Genomic DNA, 15822 nt, shown 5'->3' on the forward strand with positions numbered 1-15822 from the left:
ATCCTCTAATTTGTCTAGTAGGACTAAGTGGACTTGTGGGCTCTAAAGTTTTACGTTGTTTTTTGTTTCTGAATGCAGTAAATTTTTTACATAATTCTACATTTGTAAGTTCAACTTTCATGATAAAGAGATTGCACTGCAGTACTTGTATTAAGTGAATTAAAATTACTATTTCTTGTTTTCTTAGTGTAAATGTTTGTAATAAAAATAAATATAAAGTGAGCACTGTATACTTTGTATTCTGTCTTATAATAGAAATCAATATATTTGAAAATGTAGAAAACATCCAAAAATATTTAAATAAATGGTATTCTATTATTTAGCAGCACAATCAATCACGATTAATTTTTTTAATCACTTGACAGCCCTAATTTTTATTGATTGAAATTTTCACAGCTGCATGAAATTATGGGACGAGTTCAACAATAAGTATTTAGGGACAGTAGACATTGAAATTCAAAACATGAAATCTTTGTAACTGTTCAAAAAAAAATTGTCAACATCACATCAAAACATACCAAGTAAATATCCTTCAACCACACTCTACAAAGTTTCCAGCTGCACATTTTTTCTTTGCCTAGCTGTGAATTTCTGTCATTATCAATGGGTATCAGTGGGTTTTTGGGTGTATAGACATTTACTGACGTCTACCGGTAAAAATTGACTGTTCCAAGCCTATGAGCAGGTGAGAGGAAGCATTTGTCCTGAGGCTCCCTTGTGATATCATGATGTGCGTGGAGTAAGGAGCGGGGCGTAGCTGCACCAGCCCAGAGGCACTACAGGCAGAGAGGTCTAGGTTGGATATTAGAAAAAACTATTTCACTAGGAGGGTGGTGAAGCACTGAAATGGGTTATCTAGGGAGGTGGTGGAATCTTCTTCCTTAGAGGTTTTTAAGGTCAGGCTTGACAAAGCCCTGGCTGGGATTATTTAGTTGTGGTTGGTCCTGCTTTGAGCAGGGAATTGGACTAGATGACCTCCTGAGGTCCCTTCCAACACTAATCTCCTATGATTCTATGTCTAGCAAAGTTTTCAGTTTCAGATCCCAGTGTCATCTTTTGAAAATGTTGTGCAGGTTTCCTTTGAGGATGAGGATTGAGAAGTCAGATACAGTGATAGCTTTATGAAAAGTATTCACCCACAAGTGATACTGGTGGTTCTTTGAGTGCTTGCTCATGTCCATTCCATGCTAGGTTTGTGAGTGCCCATGTGCACTGTTGCCAGAGACTTTTTGCCTTAGTGATATCCGTAGGGCTGGCTCTGGAGTGCCGTGCTCATGCACCAGTATTTGAAGCAGTGCTGGCTCTGTACCCTCTCAGTTCCTTCTTATCACCCATGATGGTCACTGGAATGCCTCTCTTGCTCTTGCTCAGCAAGTGTGATAGTGGTCTCTTCAAACTGCTTCTGTATCTGAGACCTGGTCTACACTACAAACTTTGGTCAACATAAACCGCGTTAAGTCAATCTGATAATGTGTCGACACTACCGAGTCCCTTCCGCTGACCTAAGTGGTCTGTAAAGTCGACTTCTGTACTCCACCTCCACTTGATTCGACATCTACGGGTTGACATGGTCATAGGGTAGACACTGTGTTGTGTAATTCGAATGAATTGGCCTCTGGGAGGTGTCCCACAGTGCTCCATGTGACTGCTCTGGAGAGCACTTTCAACTCCACTGCACATTAGCCAGGTACACAGGAAAGAGCTGCTCCCCTGTTAAAGCCACGGGAACTTTTGAATTTTCATTTCCTGTTTGATCAGCGTGGAGAGCTCACCAGCACAGCTGATCAGGGAGACTCAAGGCCGCAAAGTCGCTCCAGCGTGAAGTACACAGGAGATGGTGGATCTTAGTGCTCTGTGGGTAGAAGAGTCTGTGCAGGCAGAGCTCCGATCCAGCAGACGAAACGCTGACATCTCTGCCAAGTTTGTGCAGGGCATGGGGGAGAAGGGCCACACCAGGGACACACAGAAGTGCCACGTGAAAATGAAGGAGCTTTGGCAAGCATACCAGAAGACATGGGAGGTGAACAGTTGTTCTGGTTCTGCCCCAGAGACATACCGCTTTTATGAGGAGCTGCATGCGATTTTCAGTGGCAACCCCACCACTACCCCAAAACACTCTGTGGATACCTGCCAAGAGCCCTGGGCAACCTCGAGCAACAACGAGGAGGACCTTTGTAGATGATGATGAGGAGAATGTGAGGCAGGCAAGCGGAGGATCCATTCTCCCCAACAGCCAAGAACTGTTTTTAACCCAGGAGCCCATCCCTTCACAGGACCAGTTAGCGGTGGAGCGTGATGCTGGGGAAGGCACCTCTGGTGAGTACACGTTTCCAATCAAACTGTAGAGGTTACGTGCTCTTTTATATTTTATGTTTAATCTGAACAAAAAAGTAGGTGTAGTGAGTATCGGTGGCCACTCTAGCTACACAGAGAGTGTTCTCCAAAAATGACTTTATGTGCACGGGAGTGGCCCAGGAATCCTCCATGAAGATTCATAGATTCATAGACTTTTAAGATCAGAAGGGACCATTATGATCGTCTAGTCTGACCTCCTGCACAATGCAGGCCACAGAATCTCACCCACCCACTCCTGTAATAAACCCCTAACCTATGTCTGAGCTATTCAAGTCCTCAAATTGTGGTTTAAAGACCTCAAGGTGCAAAGAATCCTCCAGCAAGTGACCCATGCCCCATGCTGCAGAGGAAGCCTCTGACAATCTGACCTGGAGGAAAATTCCTTCCTGACCCCAGCTAAACCCTGAGCATGTGGGCAAGACTCACCAGCCAGACACTCAGGAAAGAATTCTCTGTAGTAACTCAGATCCCACCCCATCTAACATCCCATCACAGGCCATTGGGTATGTAACCCCTTTGGGGTTTAGAGAGCATGGCCCCTTTAAATCTTCTTCCCGGGGGGAGGGGCAGAGTAAGAAAAACGGAGGGAAACTCCAGGGGGCGGGTCTGGGGCTCCAGGGAGGGAGAGGAGAGCCGAGCCGGCAGGCCCTGGAGAAGTGAAGCAGGAAGAACCTGCCTGAGGAGGACGGACAGCCCAGGACAGGAGCCCGGAGGAGCCCTGTGCTGGGGGGAATCGCCCGAGAAGGACAGGCCGGAGCTGGACCCAGGATCACGGCTGCCCAGAGCTGTGTGGGGCTGTGAGTACTGGGGCTTGTGACTCTGCACTGGGAATAAGGAGGGAGGCTGTAGATAGTTAAGTGGGGAGGTGGTCGCTCTGTGTGGCTTTGCACAGAGCAGCAGAAGAGGGCACCGGAGGAGTTTGCTGGGGAGAGTTCACTGGCGCTGATGACAACCAGGAGCATGCAAGACTCACCACTGGACTGGAACTTTGCTCAGGCCTCCTGAACTCTGTGTGCAGACACATTGCTCAGTGTCTGCCCTGTCAGACTGTGCTACCACTGGGCCTATGGGGCCTTGGTTTGGATGCAGCCCTGTTTTACTGCTCCCCTTATATTTCCTCTTGTTGTATTTATTCTCTCATCCCTCTGTAAATAAATACTTCCCTTTGTTATATCCATTTTACTTTTCCTGTGTGTGTGTGTGTGTGTGTGTGTGTTCACTCTGGGGGGCTTGGAACAGGTGCCCCTGGTGTTGCCGGCTCAAAGGGCCCAAGGAAAAGCAACAGCGGGGGTTCGTTGCCCGGTGTGCGTCACACTAATTAACACACCAGGGTGGAGAAGCAAACCAAGTTTATTTGAGCCCAAATAAGGTGCCAGGGAGAAAAAGCATTCTCAAATCCTGCACACCCGCGCGCAGGCGGGGTCCCAGCATTTATACCCCCCTTGTTTTTCCCCCTTCCTCCCTCCCCCTTGCAACAGTTACACTTAACACTATAATGTAGCTTGTTAAATATGCAAATGAGAACAGTTCTATCTATGGCCTTCACAGTACAGACGCATGCAGATTTTCCTCCCCTTTCTCCCCCTCCTCCCCGCCACTTTTTGCTGTTTCAAACTGTCCAGCAGCTGCAAGCTGAGACAGCTGACAGTTACACATTTTGCTTTTAGGCTGTTAACATGTAGGTTGGTTAAAGTTTACAAAATGGAGTTACTGTGGCTCACTTAGACCCAGAGCAGGGGCCTCATTGACACTTGTGGTCTTCCACTCCCCCCAAGTTACCTAGATTTATGCCTAGTGACACCAACAATTCCCCCCTTTGAGAATACTCAACAAACTTTTGGCGAGTTTTCTCAAACTTTAAAGACAAAAAGCAATGAAGCTCTGCAGAAATATGTACAACTGCTCTTTTGAGCTTAGTCACCCCCAACCCAGGAATGAATGCATGGACAAAAGAGTGGAACCTAGTTCATTTAACAACTAAGTGATCGGGGCACTGACTATAAATCACCTGAAGTATACCAAGTGGTTTAATTTCCCAGATGTCTCGGTGAATAATTTAGTCTTATATGCATCCTTCCCATGGACCCAGCAGGATTCGGTATGTGGGAGCCACACCCACCCTAACCGGTCCATATGCTTGGAAGGAGCACTGTGAATGTTCACACTTTCATCCAGAAAGTGTCCAAGTATGTTTTCATGACCACAGATCAGATGGTACTCCTGATGTGTCTGTAAGGGCAGTGGGCCAAGTCTGGTGCTCAAGATTACTCGGAATGGCCATCAGCTGGTCATTCAGGAAATCCTGAGTTTCTAAACATACTAGATCCCACTGCAATGCCTTCCCAGCCTCAGTGATATTCAATACCATCTCTGTCAGTAACTTCTGGGTCATTGAACTAAGGGTGGAAATGACATGTAACTTACCAACTCCAGCCTGTACTTAAGATAGCTGAGCTTCAAAAATAAGGTTAGTAGCCTTTTCTAGTTGGCCCAATTTCTTATCATGTTCTTGGCCTTTAAGAATATTCCAAATGGCTGCTACACTATTGGCCCCAGCCCACAGGGATCTGCTCAATTTCCTCTTTTTCCAGAGGAAATAACCCAGGTTCTCTGTTGTGCTAATCTAATGTCAGTCCCTTGTGAGCAATCTGGGTATGTAGAAGTGATTTGAAAACCTGATAAGGGCAATGTCATTTAAAATCCAATTAGGGAGGGTGATACATACTGAAGGATTTATCCAAAACACAGGGTGCAGCCTGTAGAATAAACCCCAAAATACAATTAATACCACATTCCCAAGCATGGGTCCCACAAAAATTTTTTCCTGCCAGTGTGTAATTCTTCGTTTCTTCACCAGGGTCAGTTCTCAATGTCCTTTTTAGTCGAATTCCTGGACTTTGGCAATGTCAGTGGAGTGAGTGTTTCTTCTTCTTTCCTGAAGCAGTCGTGGTTCAGCATCCTACAGGGGAGATTACCAGGACACCCTGTAATGGTTTTGCTTTTTCTAGAAAAGTTTAAAGGCACAGTAGATTTGTCAGTGGACAAGGGAGAGGTTACAAGCACATCACCTTGTCCTTTTTCCTGCTGTCCAGAAGCACGGTAGAACTAGAAGAAAGAATAGGCTAATTATCAGTAGGAGAATTCTCCTGAGGTGGAGGGGTCTTTTTGCAGTGAGAATCCTGGGTCCAAGCAGTCAGTCTCTGGCACTTCACAGCGGTGTTGGTAGTCAACAGGACTTGGAAAGGGCCTTTCCAGCATGGAGCCAAAGCAGTCTTTCGTTGGTGGACCTTTACATTGATCCAGTCTCCTGGTTCCAAGGAGTGGCAAGGCTGCCAGGGTCTTTGGGTAGTGCTCCTTTACCTGTGGAAAAAAGAAACCTAACACATTGCATTAGTGTCTTTGTAGATTTTACAAATTTTATAGCTGCATGGGCAAATTTAAGTCCCCCCCTTTTTCTGGTTGTTAGCCAAGTCTTAGCTGTGAGCAGTGTCCTTGAATGGGGCTGGCGCCTTATCCTTAGACTTAGCATGTTAACTATTTTTTTCCTCAGTTAATTCGTTTTTTTTCTTTTTCCATTTTGGCTTCTTTAACCTATAAAGGAAACTTTTACTTATGCACCTTTTGTTAACAATGAACACATACACATTGCTGTTATACAGTACATTAGTCTTATTATTTAATGTATGCCACATATACCCTTTCACTAAAACAACCTTATTACAGAGCTTTGGAACAACAAACCAAGACAAGCACACCCACTTTGATGAGTTCATTCAATACAACCTCTAGTCCAATAGCTTTCCACCATCCCCAGTCCTCTGGCTAGAAATCTGAGGTAGCCAGAAGGATCCCCTGTACAATATGGGGAGTGGGTTAACTTTTCATGTCCTTGCTTTTAAAGACTGTTAGTATGCAAATTTTAATAACAATTTTCAATTAAAAGATTTGGCCAATGTAGTTTCTTCCTCTTACTTAAAAAAAATGTATTAGACTTTTAGTATATCACATTTTTCTGACGTATCCAAACACTTTGTATTCTAAGTTGAACAAAACAAGTATCTGCATTTCAATCCAACACTTCCGCTTGATTTTAAATCAGACCATCCCATAAAAATATTAAACACAACAATTCTGGCCACAAGACAAACACCACAAGACAGAACATAGAACACAAAACATAATTTTTACTCTGTCAGTAAATGCATGGTATGTTGAATGCTGTTCAGCTGGCATTAGTTTTCTTTGATTATCTGAAAGACAAAAACAGAGGTCTACCCCTTCTGGGCAGTCAAGCATTACTTAAAATATACAAATACTCTTGTTGATTTTAGGCAAAACAGGGGAATTATCCCATATTTTCTTGTATGTGTTTTATAGGCAGCCCAGGTTTCAGTGGCTTTTACCTTATCAGTTAGATAATTTGCATTAATACAGATGCTTTCTGGCTTGCTTTTTACTTTTAACTTTTGCTTTTAAACACTGAAAGAAAACATCACCACTTACAGTGCCCTTAGAGACTAACACAATTTTAATTACATAGCACTGTATACATTCTTCAGCTAATTCAACAAAATTATTCATAGCCAAATGATTGCAATCTAATAATTTCTTTGCCTGAATTTATTTACATACATTTTAAAGACACCAAGAACTTTTCTCTTTAGCATTTTTACAAAGTTCAACTGCTGTTCCCTCCAGCAACTACAGAGTTAACTCTTCACCTTCCCTTAAAAATCACTTGCTTTTCCCTTAAATCACTTGCTTGTCTTTCAGCAGCCACTTACCAATTCAAATCACCATTCCAAATATCCTTCTGAGTATTTGAAATCCTCATGCTTATACTTACTTACTCCTTCCATTCACTACACCCTCAAAAGTTTCCAACCTGTTCTACAATCTCTCTGTCTGTTGCCTGCCCGCCTGGGCCCGATCCTGCTTTTCTCGCTGAACCGTCCCTTTCATGGGCACAAACTTGTTCCACTACCAGTTTAGCTAGGAGGGTGGGCTTCTCAACTAGCCCCCACCCTTCTGGTCTTTTCCCTAAAACATTTTTACTCACAAGACTACCCGAATCCTCCCTTGTGAGGCTTGCCACCTGGGCAAAAATACATGGCCATTGGGTAAAGGCCATTTACTTAACACATAATCCAAACCCCTTTAGGGAGTTTACCCAGAGACCCACCCATTTGTCTGCTGACACTTAAACAGAAAAGAAAATTACACAGAGAGCAGAGAAAATTACAATCTAAGCCAGATTTTCCTACTTCTATTACATTGTCCGTTACAGGGGGCAGGACAGAAGGATCTCAATACAACCTCAGAGCTTCATCGCACACATGGCTGAGGAATTACGAACGAGAAGTTCAGTTCCGCCCACACACCTAACGCCCAAATGAACAGAGCAGAAAAACAACAGTAACCGGTTAAACAGAACAGAACCAGAACCAGATAGTGCACCAAAACCAGATAGTGTTTCCCTATTCTATTAGGGCTCACCTTTAATCATGCAATCCTTAACATATAACACCAACAGTACCAAACAAAGGAAACATAAAATAACAAGGGTAAAACAGATAGATGGTGTAAATTCTGCAGGGCTCCCCCATTCTTAATTGCTCACCAAACTGTGACAAATTTCTGTTACCAATTTATCCCTCATGTCAGGTGATCAGACTGACACTGCAGGAGGTTGGGGGAAGAAAACACACCATATAACCAAATTTTAAAGCTTCATTAAAAATAATAAAACAACAATGGAGAGTGTTGGGAACGCTCCCACATCACTCAGGAAGAACATGAATGCTCCAAGCCTTAAGCCACTTTAATACTCACACATGTCCAGACTGGCCACATCTGTATATAACATTCAGAGAAGGGGAATAGGTGGACGGGAGATTATCCTGTATGCAGCTTGTCCAGAATTTCCAACATGATTCCACTCTTGGGACAGCTGTTCTTTTACACCCTGGAATCTCCTGCGGTGTCTTTTTCAGAGATTCCAGTCCAGGTCAGCTGCCTGTCTGGCTTTGGGGTTGCAAAGACTGTTGGATCTCACTGAACAGTTAAGCTTTGCAAATGTAATTTCAATTCTGTAACTTGTATTGCCTTTGGTTTGCCTCTGTCTATATTTTCCACAGCCAGCTGGGGCCGAAAACAGTTTTTCTTTGCACTTAGCATAGTCCGCGCTGATTCTTGACCTTGAACACAAAGCAACTTTCCCTTTATCTCTGGGCTAAGCTGAATTTCAAATTAACCAGTTCCTAGACAAATTGCTCACACTGTGTCAGAGGCTTTTCTTTGGTGATTAAAAGCTCCTCTGAGATATATGATCTTATCTAGATTGAAGGTACCTTCTAATGGGCATTGTTTAGATGGATCTTCACGTGTGTGAAGATTCCAATTCTCTAAATACCTGCAGGTTTTAGGACCACAATGTATGTACATGTAATATGCTGGGGTACCCTTAGGGGGTGAGGTGGAATGTTTAGACTGTCCCTTACCCATTTTCCACTTACACACACAGGGAGGGTGCCCTGTCCGCGCTAGCGACTCATAAACTAAGGGTCTCTCCCTACAGGGCACTCACACAGGAGAGACTAACGAGGATGATCATGACTCTCTTACACCTCCCTTCAGCAAAGAGCGTCGGCTAGTCTCTGGGAGGTGGCGCCGCTTAATCTGATTGCATCCAGTGAGATGATCAGACTGTCAGTAGCCCACACGGAAAGGAAAGGGGAGGGAAGATGGGTTGACACGCTCCTAGACCCAGGTAGCTTCCTCGCCGGACGATGCCAGGCCGAGTCAGCCCACCGTGGGTCGGATCTCCTAAAGATCCACTAGTTACCGGGCTTGCGTTAGAGTAGTCCTGATCACGAGCTTTCGCTTCACAGGGTACACTGGGCGTCTTCCGTTAACAGTCACTCACACTGGTATACACACACACACACCAAGACCATTATTTCCTATTACCACGATGCATCTTATCTTGCTGCACAGTCAATAAGTTCGGATGGCATGAGCCCAACAGAGACAGACATCCCCGCGGACAGTCCTCCTCCCAGTGCAGCTCTGGGGCATATGATGGGGGATTTTTACAAGAGCTCTCCATACAAACAGCTTCAGAAGCTACCTGTTCGCTGACAAAACAGAAGTAATTGAAGGATTGTGTCGTAATTAAGTGATCCTTCTGGTGGCCACCTTTCCTGGCTCTCTAACTGATACTGAGGCCAGTCTACTGTACAAAATCTTTAGTTTACTCTTACTCATTGGATCCAAACCAAATACCTTCCAATTTGCTAGAATGCATTCTAGGGGCGTACACCTTGCCCTACCAACCATACCCTGTCCTTGCCCCATACCATGGGCTTGCCCTTGACCCACTATAGGACGCTCTCTCGTCTAGTGGGAATTACAACGGCTGGGCGTCCCGAGCCTCGGGCAAAAGTCCACACCACTGGACTGTTCCTACCTTATCCACAGGACCAGTTCCTCACCATCGCCTGCAACAGCTTCTCCACTATCTGAGTGCGTTGCACCGTTGTGTCCTCCAAGGTCGGCCTGACGCGTCTCTGCCGAGGCCCCCGGTAAAGGCACCGGTGCGTGCTGGGCGTCGGCTGTGACCATCGTCCACCGGCCATCGGAGGAGTCCGGGCAAGGCACAATTTTGGCTCGAGCCCACCCAGGGACGCCAAAACTGTTACCGGCTCAAAGGCAGGGCCGCCCAGAGGATTCCGGGGGCCCGGGGTCTTCGGCGGCGGGGGGGCCTTCCCTTCCGGGACCCGCCGCTGAAGTGCCCCGAACACCCGCGGCAGGGCCCCCCCCCCCGCCGCCGAATTACCGCCAAAGCGGGACCCGCCGCCAAAGCGCAGCCCGGTCTTCGGCGGTAATTCTGCGGCGGGGCGGGCCCCGCCGCAGGTCTTCGGGGCACTTCGGCGGTGGGTCCCGGAAGGAAAGGGCCCCCTGCCGCCGAATTACCGCCGAAGACCGAGCTGAACTTCGGCGGCGGGTCCCGCTCTGTCTTCGGCGGTAATTCGCCAGCGGGGGGGTCCTTCCGCCCCGGAGCGGAAGGACCCCCCGCCGGCGAAGACCAGGAGCGAAGAAGCTCCTGCGCTCGGCCCCGCAAGACTTTTCCGGGGCCCCTGGAGCGAGTGAGGGACCCCGCTCCAGGGGCCCCGAAAAACTCTCGTGGGGGCCCCTGTGGGGCTCGGGGCCTGGGGCAAATTGCCCCTCTTGCCCCCCCCCTCTGGGCGGCCCTGCTCAAAGGGCCCGAGGAAAAGCAACAGCGGGGGTTCGTTGCCTGGTGTGCGTCGCACTAATTAACACACCAGCGTGGAGAAGCAAACCAAGTTTATTTGAGCCCAAATAAGGTGCCAGGGAGAAAAAGCATTCTCAAATCCTGCACACCCGCGCGCAGGCGGGGTCCCAGCATTTATACCCCCCTTGTTTTTCCCCCTTCCTCCCTCCCCCTTGCAACAGTTACACTTAACACTATAATGTAGCTTGTTAGAACTGTTCTCATTCGCATATTTATCTATGGCCTTCACAGTACAGACGCAAGCAGATTTTCCTCCCCTTTCTCCCCCTCCTCCCCGCCGCTTTTTGCTGTTTCAAACTGTCCTGCAGCTGCAAGCTGAGACAGCTGACAGTTACACATTTTGCTTTTAGGCTGTTAACATGTAGGTTGGTTAAAGTTTACAAAATGGAGTTACTGTGGCTCACTTAGACCCAGAGCAGGGGCCTCATTGACACTTGTGGTCTTCCACTCCCCCTAAGTTACCTAGATTTATGCCTAGTGACACCAACACTGGGGTGGAAGGGATTTCTCCTGCTGCATTCCTGCGTGCGCTGTCTCTTGGCCAGAGCTGCCTGCAGAGCAGACTCCATCTTGGCCACGAGGGCGCTAAAGTTACAGGTATATTTACCGCTAATAGTCAAAGATCAATTAATTGCCAAAATTAGGCTATCCCATCATACCATCCCTTCCATAAACTTATCAAGCTTGGTTTGAAGCCAGATATGTCCTTTGCCCCCACTGCTCCCCTTAGAAGGCTGTTCCAGAACTTCACTCCTCTGATGGTTAGATCTCTAGGAAGTATAAAGATTCCCTGCCGCAAGACCCGGGCCAGGAGTTCGGGTCTATTCTGGAGGAAGGCAGGTCTGTAGCCAGGGCTTCTCTCCAGATGGCATTGTTTGCAGCAGACTTGGCAGCCAGGGCCATGGCTATGGCTATGGCTGTCTCGATGAGGTAGAGTTCGTGGCTGCAGTCCCCTGGCCTCTCCCTGGAGGTCCAATAGTCCATCCAGGTCCTCCCATTTGAGAGCAGTGCTCTATTTTCGGAGCAAACGGATGGCAGGTGGCACTGCCTGAAAGACTCCCATGCCATGCTCCATTCCCCGGGGGTCTACACGCCACATGCCTCCAGGAAGTCATTCCTGCCTCTTCCACCTCTGCCAAGATTCTCTGGGCCCTCAAGGCAAGGCTCCTATAGCAGAAGGGCCAGAGAGAAGGGTTTCAAGTGTTGTCATCCCACTCTCGGTCCTCCTCAGCCACGCAATTGGGCTCTGCACACCAATCAGGTGGCCCGAAACAGCACAGACACTGGCTTCCTCTGGGCCCCGGGGGTGCTCTACCTCCCACTCTGCCCCAGGTCCCACCTTCACCCACCCCTGTCCTGCCCCCACCTATCCCTTTCCATAAGCCCCCACCCCACTTTCCAGCTCCCGCTTCACCCCCACTCTGCCTCTTCCCACCCAGTTGTGCCCCTCCTCTGAGCATGCCTCATCCCTGTTTCTCCCCCAGCACCTCCTGTATGCTGCAGAACAGGTGATTGTAGTGGGCAGGAGGCACTGCGAGGAAGAAGGAGTTGATCAGCAGGGCAACCGGGAGACACTGTGGGGAAGGAGTGGGTTGGCTGCTGGTGGGTGCTAAGCACCTACTAATTTTAGTACTACTACTAATTTTAATAGTCGGCGCCTATGCAAGATAAGTATTTTGAGGGTGCGCCTGAGGACAATGCACCAAACTTATTGGATCCAGTTCCCCCATTTATTTTTCAATCGTTTGTTCCCCTTTCGTAGCGCATGGCCCAAATTACTTCGGTCGGCTAGATGCTCAGCACCATAAATTCTGGGTACACCCTTCAGTTTTCCTCCATTCCTGACTACCACTCCCTCCCCGTCCCTCTTGAGGGACTCTTCTCCAGGAGGTGGAAACCCTCCTAAAGGTGTTGGCCAGAGAGGAAGTCCCTCTAAACAGGAGGGGAAAGGGGTTTTGTTCTCTATTTCCTAATCCCAAAGGCCAAAAGGGACCTCAGACCCATCCTGGACCTGTGTCACCTCAACAAATATCTCAAGAAGTTGAAGTTCTGCATGGTATCCGTGATCTCCATCATTCCCTCTCTGGATCTAGGAGACTGGTTTGCTGCCCTCAGTTTGAAGGATGTTTATTTCCATATCTCCATTTTCCATGGACACAGAAAGTTTCTCCGATTTGTAGTGGGTCAACGCCACTATCAGTTCGTGGCTCTGCCTTTCAGCCGCGTACCTGAGGCATCGAGGGGTGCAGCGCTACCCTTACCTCGACGTCTGGCTAGTCAGAGGCAGGTTATGAGTTCAGGTGCAAGGCAGCCTCAACTTGGTGAGATCAACCTGTCAGAATCTGGGTCTGCTTATAAACTAACGAAATCAACGCTGTCCCCAGTTCAGCAGATAGAGTTTATAGGAGCAGTGCTTGATTCTGTTGATTCTGCCCAAGCCAGGGCCTTCCTGCCAGAGTCCAGGTTCTGAGCCACGTCAGACCTCATCTCCCACGTGAGAGCCCACCCACTTGCAACCGCCTGGGTATGCTTCAAGCTGCTGGGCCACATGGCAGCATTTACTTACATGGTCCAGCATGTCTCTTAGACCCCTGCAGGCATGGCTGGTTTCAGTCTACATGCCAGACAGACACGATTTGGACTGGGTGGTCACAGTCCTGTCACATATCCTGGCCTCACTGAGGTGGTGGACAGAATCCAATCAGTGTTGGAGGGGTTCCCCTTTGTGGACCTGTGTACCGCAGCACCCTTAGTCTCTGATGCATCAGGCCTGGGATGTGGAGCCCACCTTGGTGACATCAGCATGTAAGGTTTCAGGTCACAGAAAGATTGTTCCCTGCATATAAATATCACGGAGCTCAAGGCAATTCAGCTGGCTGCTTTCTGGAGGGCAAGGTGGTCCGAATCCTAATGGAAAATACCATGGCAATGTTCTACATCAACAAGCAGTGCAGAGCCTGATCGTCAGGCATGTGCCAAGAGGCTCTCCGACTGTGGGACTTCTGCATCCAGCACACCATTCATCTCATGGCCAGGCATCAAGAATGCGTTGGCATGTCTCCTCAGGGGGTCTTTCTCATCTCGCCACGAGTGGTCTCTCCACCCAGAGGTGGCCAACCACATCTTCTAAAGGTGGGGGACTCCCCAGGTGGACCTGTTTGCATCCAGACAGAACAGGAAGTGTCACCGGCTCTGCTCTGTCTGCGGGCTCGAGAGAGGCTCCCTGTCAGACACTTTCCCATTCCCATGATCTATGTCTTCCCTCCAGTACCACTGGTGCACAGAAACTTCCTGAAAATCAAGTGGGACAGGGCAAAATTCATCCTGATAGCTCCGGCATGGCTGCACCAACACTGGTTTGGCACATTGTTAGAGCTCTCAATAGCAGCTCCATTAGAGCTCCCATCATAGTCATTTCTGACACCTGAATCTAGCATCCCTCCTCCTGAAGGCATGCTTGCTGCGTGGCTGAATGTGGAGGAGCAGACATGCTCGGCTCAAGTCCAACAGATCCAATTGCGTGGCTGAGGAGGACCAAGAGTGGGATGACAGCACTTGAAACCCTTCTCTCTGGCCCTTCTGCTATAGGAACCTTGCCTTGAGGGCCCAGAGAATCTTGGCAGAGGTGGAAGAGGCAGGAATGACAAATGAGCTTACATGCTTGTTTATAAAAATACTGGTGAAGTGCTTTTTGAATTATTCATCCTGTTCTTTTGAAGAGAAAGCTAGTTTTCATGGGTTTGCTACAGCCAATCTTTGTAAAACTACTAACACTTAACTCCTCATGGTTTGTGTTGCTTTGAGTGATTTTTATTCCGGGCATTTACAGCATCTTCTGTTACTGCTGCATTTAGTGTCTCCTCTGACCCCAGGCTCCCAGCACTGCCAAATGCGGAGTATACCTTGAACAGTGCAAGGACTGATTCTTCAGCCAGCTGCTAGAGATGAGCAGCTCAGTGGCACTTGGGCGAGTGTGCGACTGGGTATAAATGTTGGAATGAGCTTCTTGGCAAGGATTAATGTTAGCTGCCGTTGGTTTTGTTCCCCCACCCACTCAGTGTAAACAGGTCAGTAGAGCAAGTTTTCCATGCTGTATGCAGGCAGTGAGGCTCCCACCACATCTTGTGTCCTAGAATGGATGGTTAGGGTTGAAAGGGGCCCATACAATGTGCATCTCTGTATGGGTGTTCTGGCAGGATTCTCATGGTTTTAGCTGTGTTTCATTGCAGTAAGTGCTGGCCGTGCAGAGAGGGGAAGAATTGAAGTGAGACGTCCACCAGCATGTTTGGAAGGGGAGCCATTCCCAAGTTGATCGTGTGTGCGCACACGTAAATGTTACTACTTCCAACTTGGGACAACTTTTTCAGGATGAAACTACCAATAGTCTTCCAACTACTAACAGGTGAGAAATTAAATCCTTATTTCCTTGATAGAATACACACCCCCACAACTGGTGGGTCATCTGTGGTAGTTGAACTCTCTGGATCTAAAAGCATGAACCTCGCTGCCTGACCCATAAAACTGTCTACATGGTCCACCTGCTAGAGAGGGACAAAGACCCACACTGGTATTAACGTGTGTGTGTGTGTGTGTGAGAAAATCTGATTTTCCCAGGTACTAACCACCCACAATTCCAGCTGAGCTCAATAGGCATTGAGGATACTCAGCACCGCTTTGAAATCATCTCATGCTTGTGTGTGAGTTGGGAAATCCCTTCGGCAGTATTTTAAATGAAAGTCAGTCATTTTTGCTTTTCTATTATATAGGTTAAAGGAAAACCTGTCACTCGTGTGTTGAGCATTTTCTGGAGGAAACTCCTGGTCCTGCAGCGCTGAAAGAGACAGTACCAGCTTGAATCTAGACAATAACATGAACTAATGTATTTTGGATTAAATAAATGTTGGCCTCTATGGGCCAAATCCACCATTGTCATGAATGGGTGCAATTGCCATTGACTGCAGTGGCGCTGCAGCCACAGCCCTTATGCCAGCAGTGTATCTCCTGAGGCTTTCTGTAACCAGGTATCTTGGTGCTAGAGTATTGGCAGCAAATTCCCAAAGTTGAGTGGAGTCTGAATAATGGTGAAGGAGGGAAACCTCCCAGAAATGCAGTTCTCTGCTTTTTCTCTGGCTCTCCTACAGACAAGGAAGGGG

The 15822-nt window shown here is 47.7% G+C and overlaps 1 long non-coding RNA gene across 1 annotated transcript; it reads left to right on the forward strand.

The window, feature by feature from the left end:
- Positions 1-2988: 2988 nt before the first annotated feature.
- Positions 2989-15531, forward strand: LOC120408895. The gene is made up of 3 exons (XR_005600995.1): positions 2989-3152; positions 14899-15071; positions 15436-15531. It is a non-coding gene; the product is annotated as an uncharacterized LOC120408895 (long non-coding RNA).
- Positions 15532-15822: the final 291 nt, after the last annotated feature.

This window comes from Mauremys reevesii, linkage group 7, assembly GCF_016161935.1.
Source record: "Mauremys reevesii isolate NIE-2019 linkage group 7, ASM1616193v1, whole genome shotgun sequence".
Classification (NCBI taxonomy): Eukaryota; Metazoa; Chordata; order Testudines; family Geoemydidae; genus Mauremys; species Mauremys reevesii.